General features: G+C 39.4%; 2 pseudogenes; one reads left to right on the top strand and one right to left on the bottom strand.

Moving 5' to 3' along the window:
- Positions 1–1,849: 1,849 nt before the first annotated feature.
- On the bottom strand, positions 1,850–2,114 carry LOC102756273 (annotated as a pseudogene).
- A 4,876-nt stretch (positions 2,115–6,990) lies between these two features.
- Positions 6,991–8,170, top strand: LOC107182254 (annotated as a pseudogene).
- Positions 8,171–10,175: the final 2,005 nt, after the last annotated feature.

The following is a 10,175-nucleotide window of genomic DNA, read 5'->3' as shown; positions in this document are numbered from 1 at the left end:
ACTGAACCTCCCAGCCGCTCCTTTTTTTTTCTTTTTTTTATTCTGGGCCAGCTTTAGCTTTGAGGCTTGGCTCCAGCTCTTAGGCCTCCGCTGCTGAAAGTCGGTTTCTGGCCTTTGCTTACAATGTTGCGATCCTGCTGACTGAAGCCCGGCAGTTTTCTGGTGTTTTGTTTAGCTTCTAGTTTTGTTACATAGTTGCTTGCAGCTCAGAGGCCTGCAGCCACAGGCGGGGAACGTTGGAGTCCTCCGTCACTGAAGCAAGCAAGCAAGCCTCATGTTCAGTTTAAGCTGCCTGGCTGCCGGCCGCCATCTTGGCTGTCAGTTAATTTGCGTATCTAGTTGATTAGCCAATGGGAAGGGTAGCGGTCGTACGCCAATTACCATGTTTCTCTTTTATTAGTGTAGATACCCCATTGGTGTTTAGATCTACAGTTGTCTCATAGATATACTTTTAGTTTGAATCAGGATCCAAAATGAGGCTCACAATTGCATTTAGTTGATATGCCTCTTGAGACTTTCTTAATGGATAGATTTCCCTTTCTCCCTTTTAAAACAATTTAAAAAACCCAGCTTTATTGAAATATAATTCACATGCCATATAATCCATCCATTTAAATGTATAACTCAGAGTTTTATAGTATACTAGAGGCCCGGTGCATGAAATTATCTGGGGTGTTGAGGGCGGCTCTCGGCCCATTGTATGGACATTTGGGTTTTCCCTCTCCAATCTGGGACTCCTCGGGGCATGTCCAACTGCCAGTTTAGGCCCAAACCTGGGGATCCTAAACAGGCAGATGGACATCCCCCTCACAATCCTGGACCGCTGGCTCCTAATCGCTCACCTGCCTGCCTGGTTGCCCCTAACTGCTCCCCACCCCCGCCAGCTTGATCGTCCCTCACTGCCTCTGCGTGCTGGCCTGGTTGCCCCTAACTGCCCCCCGCTGCCGGCCAGGTCGCCCCAACTGCTCCCTCCCTGCCGGCCTGATCGCTCATAACTGCACCCCCCGTGCTGGCCTGATCCCCACCCAACTCCCCCCCCTTGCTGGCCTGGTTGCCCCCACATCCAGTCATTTGGTCGCTTCTCACTAACCCCCGTGCCGGCCTGGTTGCCCCACGCAGCCTGCTTGTTCATTCATTTGGTCGTCCCTCACTATCCTCCCTGCCAGCCTGGTCATAGGCAGCCATCTTGTGAGGGCGTGAGGGTTAGTTTGCATATTACCTCTTTATTATATAGGATAAGTAGATTCATATACTATATGGTTTTATGTGACTGGCTTTCATTTAGCATAATGTTTTCAAATGGATATATGTTGTGGCATGTATTTTTATTAAATAATGTTCCAGTGTATGGACATTTGGGTTTTCCACTATTTGGCTATTATAAATAATACTGATGTGTGCAAGTTTCAGTGTGGGCATGTTTTCATTTTCTTGGGTATTTACCTAGGAATAGAATTACTGGGTCATATGACAACACTTGAGGAACTGCCAGACTGTTCCAAAGTGGCGGTACCATTTTACATTCCTATGATGGTTCTAATTTATTTTCATTTTCACCAACACTTGTTTACTCTTTTAAAAAAATTTTATTGTTGGCATTTGAACGTATTTAACTGCTTGACTGTTGTCTTCAGTTTTAAGGAATTCACTATTGGACTGGTTATAATTATATTTTATTACAAACTAAAGGATATTATTATAGTACTAAAATAATGGAAAGTTACTCTATTTCTAACACTGGAGGTTACCAATGGAAAGTTCTAGCCTCAAACTTTTATTTACCTTTTTCCCCCACATTATTTCTTTGCTGCTTTAATTCTTTTTTTTTAATTTGAATTTTTTTTTATTATTATTTTATGTACAAAGAGATAGCATTCCGTCATAAGGTAGATGTCTTGAACGACCCATTCATGGAAGTTCTTAGTCCAACTTAATGAAGCCTATGTCCTTCGTGTACTGATGGGAACACTGCGGCACATGTTGAGGCCGTACTTCCGGATCAGACCGTGACGGTTTGAGCAGATGCGGCAAGAACGAGAACCTTGGCCCAATTTTCTCGGATGGCTCCAGAAGAGTTGCTGGTGACCCATCTTGCTTACTCTGTAGCAACGAGGCAAAAGGCTCTGCTTTAATTCTTAAAGAATTTTATTGATTGATTTTAGAGAGAGGAAGGGGGGAACAACATCCATTTGTTGTTCCACTTATGTATGCATTCATTGGTTGGTTGTTGTACGTGTCCTGACCAGGAATTCAAGCCGCAACCTTGGCGTTTCGGAGGACGCTTTAACGAACTAAGCCAGCCAGGGTTCTGTTTTAATTCTTTTTTTTTCTTTTTTTAAAAAGTATTTTAGAGAGAGACACACATCCATGCTTCTCTTTCTCTGTTTCTCCCCATCACTTCTACTTTTTCTAAAAATCAGTGGAAAGAATGTCCTTGGATGAGGATTAATAACAAGCTTCTGAAATTATGAAGTCACCTATAATGATACTATTCAGAAATAATTTTAAAAATATTTTTTCTCCTGAAATTGCTATATTTTATCTGAAATATCAGATACTGTGTATTTATTTTATGTGTATATTTAAATGTATTTTTATTGATTTCAGAGGGGGAGTGAGAGAGAGAAACATCAATGATGAGAATCATCTACTGCCTCCTGCGCACCCCCGCACTGGGGATCAAGCCCACAACCCAGGCATGTGTTCTGGGATCTGAATTGATCTGTGACCCTCTGGTTCATAGGTCAACGCTCAGCCAGCTGGGCTGCATATTCATTTTTTAAAAAGAACATATTTTGAACACTTCCCCAGTATCTATTATTTAATCTTTTTTCTTTTATTGGATTTGGAAATGCAGTGTAGAATTTAACACATGTTCATATGTATATTTGCGTATTTTTCATATAAGTTTCTGGTCCTAGATATATTGGGTGAAGAGTTATGAGTACCTACGTAACATATTTAGAGAAGATATTATGAACTTGTTTTGACAAAGCATAGCAGTAAAAATGCCAATTTTCTGGAGGACAAGGAAACCACAAAAGAGGTGGCTACTATGGCCTATGTTTTTAAAAATTATATATGAAAAGTTAAAGGAACTAGAGTAACCAAAATAATTTTAAAAAAGGATAAATTTGGAAAACTCACTATATGTAATTTTAATATGTACTGTAAAGCTATACTAATCAAGACAGTGTGGCCTGGCTGGTTTGGCTCAGTGGACAGGGCGTTGACCTGCAGACTGAAGGGTCCCGGGTTTGATTCTGGTTAAGGACACATGCCCAGGTTGCAGGCTCGGTCCCAGGAGGGGGCATGCAAGAGGCAGCCGATCAGTGATTTTCTTTCATTATTGATGTTTCTATCTCTCTCTCCCTCTCCCTTCCTCTCTAAAATCAATAAAAATATTAAAAATAAAAAAAAGTGTGGTGTATTGGCTAAAGGAACAGAATAAAGAGCCAGAAATAGACTTAGACAAATATAGTCAACCAGTTTTTGTTTTGTTTTTTACAAAGGTGCAAACATAAATTAGAGGAGAAAAGGCAGTCTTTTCAACATGTGGTGTTGAAATACTGGGCATCCATATGTAAAAAAGTGAGCCTCAATCAGTAACATCATATACAAAAATTAATTGAAAATAGATCATAAACCTAAATGTAAAACATAAAATAGAAAAAACCCTGAGGAGAAAACATTGGAAAAAGTCTTCTTGACCTTGGGTTTGGCAGAAAGCTCTTAGATAGCACCAAAAACATGATCTATGAAAGAAAAAATTTGATGTGAACTTCATCAAAATTTAAAACTTTTTTTTCCCAAATATATATTTTTATTGATTTCAGAGAGGAAGGGAGAGGGAGAGAGAAACATCAATGATGAGAGAGAATCATTGATCAGCTGCCTCCTGCACACTCCCTACTGGGGATCGAGCCTGCAACCTGGGCATGTGCCCTTGACTGGAATCGAACCCAGGACCCTTTAGACCTCAGGCCAACACTCTATCCACTGAGCCAAACCAGCTAGGGCAAAAATTTAAAACGTTTTATGTGATGGTCACAGTCAAAATAATTAAAAGACAAGCCATGAACTGGGAGAATATATTTGTATTGAGAAAGGACCTGGCTGCAGAATTTATGAAGAACTTAAAAAAAAGCCCCAACAAATTTATAAAATGGATGAAATATTTGAACAGGCATTTCACTAAAGAAGATATTTGGATGGCATAAAAGCACATGTGAAGATAAAGATGCTCATTAATCATTAGGAAAATGCAAAATAAAGCCACAGTGAAGTACCATTTATATAACTTTTTAGAATGGATTAAATAAAATATTGTACTGATAGTACTGAGTGTTGGTGAGGATGAGGATTAACTGGAACTTTCATACATATGTCGGGTGAGAATGCAGTTTATTACAAAGTTAAATACTATACAATTACCATATGCTTCAATAATGCCACTTCTAATAATTTGTCATAGAGCAATACAAGCTTGTGTAAATACTAAGTTTACACAGAAGTGTGAATGCAAATATTTATAGCAGTACTATTCATAATTGTCCAAACTGGAAACAACCCAAATGTCCATCAGTGGATGAATGTATAAGCAAACTGATATCTCTATATTACCCAGTGCTATTCAGCAATAAAAGGGAACCAACTGTTAATACGTCAGTAACATGGATGAATATCAAAGGCATTATGGCAGTCTCATAAGATTACATTCTGGCCCTAACCGGTTTGGCTCAGTGGATAGTGGTTCTCAACCTTCCTAATGCCGTGACCCTTTAATACACAGTTCCTCATGTTGTGGTGACCCCCAACCATAAAATTATTTTCGTTGCTACTTCATAACTGTAATTTTGCTACTGTTATGAATCATAATGTAAATATCTGATATGCAGGGTGTATTTTCATTGTTCGCGACCCACAGGTTGAGAACCGCTGGGAGCATTGGCCTGTGGACTGAAGGGTCCCAGGTTCGATTCCAATCAAGGGCATGTACCTCGGTTGCAGGCTCATCCCCAGTAGGGGGTGTGCAGGAGGCAGCTGATCAATGTTTCTAACTCTCTATCCCTCTCCCCCTCTGTAAAAAATCAATAAAATATTTTAAAAAAGATTACATTCTGAATGAGTCCATTTAGCTAACTTTCTGGAAAGACAAAACTGGACTAGTAAATACAGAGAACCAGATCAGTGGTTTCCAGAGGTTTGGGGAAGAGGGAGAGTTTGACTACAAAGGGCAGTGTGAGGGAATTCAGTGTGAGGGGTGTTGGCATTGTTTTGTATTTATGGTGGTGGTTACAAGAATCTATGTACATGCAAACTTATAAAAGTGTACACCAAGCCCTGGCCAGTGTTAGTCAGTGGTTAGAGATTTGACCTGCACACAAGGGGTCTCAGGTTTGACTCCCTGTCAAGGGTACATGCCTGGGTTGCAGGTTCGATCCCTGGCCTTGGTTGGGGTGCATGTGAGAGGCAATAAATCGATGTGTCTTTTCTCTCTATCCCCTCCACTCTCTCTAAAAATCAATGGAAAAAATATCCTCATGTGAGGATTAACAACAAAAAGTGTATACCACAAAGGTGAATATTGCCCAGCTAGTGTGTCTTAGTGGTTGAGCATCGACCTGTGAACCAGGAGGTCACGGTTCAATTCCCAGTCAGGGCACATGCCCAGGTTGCAGTCTCAATCCCCAGGGTGGGGTGCGCAGGAGGCAGCCCATCAATGATTCTCTCTCATCATTGATGTTTCTACTTCTCATTCCCCCTCTCCCTTCTCTGAAAACAATAAAAATATATTAAAAAAAAAGAAAGCTTTGCCATTCACCGAACACCTCACTGCCCGGACTACAGCATCCATGCTGACCAGGGAAGGAGCATCAGCCTGGAGGTCAGATCTCAGCCTCTGTTCAGCCTAAGAAGTTCACTGCTCTGGTGGCAGGCTCTGATCCCCAGTGTGGGGTGTGCAGGAGGCAGGCAATCAATGATTCTCTTTCATCAAGGATGTTTCTATCTCTCGCGCCCTCTCCCTTCCTCTCTGAAATTCAATAAAATATATATTTTTTAAAAAGTAAATATTTTGCTATATAAATTTTAAAAGTAAAAAACAAGCAGACTTAATAAAGTTTTATTTGTCAGTTATGCTCCAATAAAGCTGAAAAAATAAGATTAATTTTTAAAAGGAAAAAGGTTCTTGTTAAAAAATGCACAATGGCTTTGTTATATTTTCTGAGTACTACTTAGATCAACGGTTCTCAACCTGTGGGTTGTGACCCCTTTGGGGGTCTAACAACCCTTTCACAGGGGTTGTCTAAGACCATCGGAAAACACATATATAATTGCATATTGTTTTTGTAATTAATCACTATGCTTTAATTATGTTCAATTTGTAACAATGAAATTGGGGGTCACCACAACATGAGGAACTGTATTAAAGGGTCGTGGCATTAGGAGGGTTGAGAACCACTGACTTAGATGCACCTATTTCTGAGGTTGAATGAACTAATAAGCAAAAGGGAATTCACTGTCATGAACTTTAAAAAGAAGCTACTTACCTATAGCTGGTTTGGCTCAGTGCTTAGAGTGGCAGCCGAGGACTTAAGGGTCGCGGATTTGATTCTGGTCAAAGGTATATACCTCAGTTGCAGGCTTGATCTCTGCCCCAGTGGGGGTACACGAGGGAGACAACCAATCGATGTGTCTCACATCAATGTTTCTCTCTCTGCCTCTCCGTCTCCCTTCCACTTTATTAAAAAAAAATCAATGGAAAAAAATACCCTCTGGTGAGGATTAAAAATAAGAATAATAATGCCCTGGCTGGTTTGGCTCAGTGGATAGAGCGTCGGCCTGCGGACTCAAAGGTTCCGGGTTCAATTCCAGTCAAGGGCACATGCTTGGGTTGCAGGCTCAGTCCCCAGTTGGGGGTGTGCAGGAGGGAATCGATCAATGTTTCTCTCTGGTTCTTCCTTTCCCTTCCTCTCTGAAATCAATAAAAATATATTAAAAAAAGAAGAAGAATAAAAAAACAAAAGAAGCTACTTATGGCATTCTTTCTTTCCAACTTGGGGGGTATAATGGCTCCCGCAAAAAAAGATGGTGGAAAGGGCTCTTGTGCCATCAAGGAGGTGTGTCCAGAGAATACACCATCAACATTCATAAGCACATTCATGAAGTGAGTTTCAAGAAATGTGCCCCTCGGGCACTCAAGATCTGGAAATTTGCCATGAAGGAGATGGGAACTCCGTATGTACACATTGACATCAGGCTGTGAATGAACAAAGTTTCTCTGGGCCAAAGGAATAAGGGGTGTCCCATACCCTGTCCAGGTACAGTTGTCCAGAAAACAAAATGAGGATGAAGAGACACTAAACAAGCTCTATATGTTGGTCACCTATGTACTTGTCACCACTTTCAAAAATCTACAAACAGTTAATGTGGATGAGAACTAACTGCTGATTGTTGAATGAAGTTATAAAACTGCCAAAAGAAATAAAAGAAGCTACTTACTATATATAAACTATTGTTAGGGTCTTCATCCATTTAACCATATGTCCTGTATTTATATCTCTGACTGTTCTCTACCAGAATCTATGTTATGAATATAATGAAAAGATGAAATTTTATTATATCCTTGGTTTGTCAATTAAAAGGAAAAGATTTCTAGGATTTTAAACACTAATAATGCTTAGCTAACTAGAAGACATAGAAAGGATACAGTGCTGAGTTGTGCGTTATTTGTGTGCCGAGCTTTTATTTATTCATGCTTTTAAAATGTCTTGCAGTCTAACCATATCTAAAAGCCAGGGTTAGTTTTTCATGTTGGAAGAGACCTTAGTGATTATCTAATTTTTCAAATAAAGACATTAAGGTCTAGGAAAGGAAATGACTAGTTCAAAGTTATAAGGGAATTTGTTAGAGAGCTAGCTATATAACTCAGGTCTAATTTTTTTCTCTCCCCTGATTGTGTAACCTGCTTCAGTGCCTACAGCTACGGGCAGAGACGAGGTAATGGTTGAAGGTCACAGTTTGCTCTGGCATGAGCACTGTGAGAACTCAGGGGGACAGACCTGCCATAAATCCAAATCCATGTGTTCGGTCTTCTTAATATCCATTTCATTAAATCAGTGTATAATAATCACTAATAAATTATTTCATACTCTTTGGTTGAACTTTAAATTCTGTCCTAATTTAATAATTCAAATCCATAGAAACAATATATGTATTTAAATTAATTTTAAGGTGTACAGTTATGAATTTTGTTAAATATGTCATCATATTCAGATGTTTTTGGAAGAAAAAGCAATTGGAAAAAATAACAGGCAGTTTTCATACCATACATGCGAGAAAAAAAATATATTTTCCCTCCCAAAGAATGTAGAAAATGGCTCTAAAGATTATCTAAAAGTTACAACTAGTGTAGTTTAGCAAATCCTCATTATTTTGAATTCTATTAATTTGAAATTTGTGACAGTTTCTAACAAGAGCTCAACAGTTCCCTTACAATAAAAATGTTATTTAATAGAAGATTATGAGACTGAGAGGTAGTTAAACTATTATTATATGGATCACTTTTCAAATATTTTTGATGACATAGCTTTTAAAATTGTAGTAATATATATAACATTTGTCACTTTAACCATTTTTAGTGCACAATTTAGTGACATTAAGTATATTTACAATGCTGTGTAACCATCACCACTGTCTATTTCCTGAACTTTTTCATTATCCTGAAGTGGAACTCTATTAATTGAAGTAACTCCTCAATTCCCCCTCCCTTGCTAACTTCTATTCAATTTTCTGTCTTTATGAATTTACCTAGTCTGGATACCTCATATAAGTGAAATCATACAATATTTGTCCTTTTGTGTCCAGCTTATTTCACTTATTAAGTTTTCAGGGTTTGTCTGTGTTTATAATATGTATCAGAATCTCATTCCTTTTTTAATGGCTGAAAATAATAATCACATTTTGTTAACCCATTCATCTGTTGAAGCTTGGGTTGTTTCCACCTTTTGGCTATTGTGAATAATGCTGTTCTCTCTTGGATGCTGCAAGTGTTTAAAAGAAATTACGCATGCTCCCATTTCTTATAGTATTGTCCTCTTTCTTTTTTTAAATATATTTTATTGATTTTTTTACAGAGGAAAGGAGAGGGATAGAGAGTTAGAAACATCCATGAGAGAGAAACATCGATCAGCCGCCTCCTGCACATCCCCCTCTGGGGATGTGCCCACAACCAAGGTACATGCCCCTGATTGGAATCGAACCTGGGACCCTTCAGTCCACAGGCTGATGCTCTAGCCCAGGGGTGGGCAAACTTTTTGACTTGAGGGCCACAATGGGTTCTTAAACTGGACCGGAGGGCTGGAACAAAAGCATGGATGGAGTGTTTGTGTGAACTAATATAATTTCAAAGTAAACAGCATTACATAAAAGGGTACGGTCTTTTTTTTTCTTTTTTTTTTTTTAGTTTTATTCATTTCAAACGGGCCGGATCCGGCCTGCAGGCCCTAGTTTGCCCACGGCTGCTCTAGCCACTGAACCAAAATGGTCAGAGCCAGGAAGATGTTTTTCTTTGTTTCTAATCTTCACAAAGTGCCTTCAGTTACAGCAACAGTCCCACCCTGGGTACTTGAGGAAGAAAGAAGGTAATTAATTAGGTGCTCGTGAAATCATTGGAAGGATAGTAGGAATGGCAGTCTGGGTTTGAGACACTTGAGTTCAAGTGTGTAACCCCTAATGGAGCTTAAGTCTAGAATTCAGGAAGATGCCACTGCTGCTAACAAGAGGAGGCCCAGACGGACTTGAACACACATGGGAAACTACCAACCAGATGCTTGCACAAACAACTGACCTCCCTTGCTCACCAGCTGTTGCCAGCCAGAAGACTCAAATTCCTCTTCAGTGCCCTAGTTGCAGGGGAGTCTGGGAAATGTAGTGTCTGGCTAGACAATCATGTTTGCAGCTGAAGCTATGGATAAGGAAAGATGGAATGGAGGATCTCCCTTAACTGTCCGTTACACACCTAATCTGGAGAATTTTATATTGACTCAAAAAAAATATTGCTTCAGACCCTTTCTCATACTATATAGATGGGAAAATAAGATGATTTGACAGAAGCACAAAATGAACCACAAAAACAAGGGCAGTAGGACATAGGCTTACATTCGCTGAATATT

This window comes from Myotis davidii, unplaced genomic scaffold (genome assembly GCF_000327345.1).
Source record: "Myotis davidii unplaced genomic scaffold, ASM32734v1 scaffold534, whole genome shotgun sequence".
In the NCBI taxonomy this organism is placed as follows: domain Eukaryota; kingdom Metazoa; phylum Chordata; class Mammalia; order Chiroptera; family Vespertilionidae; genus Myotis; species Myotis davidii.
The sequence above is the reverse complement of the archived record's forward strand: the minus strand, read 5'-3'. Positions and strand labels throughout refer to the sequence as shown.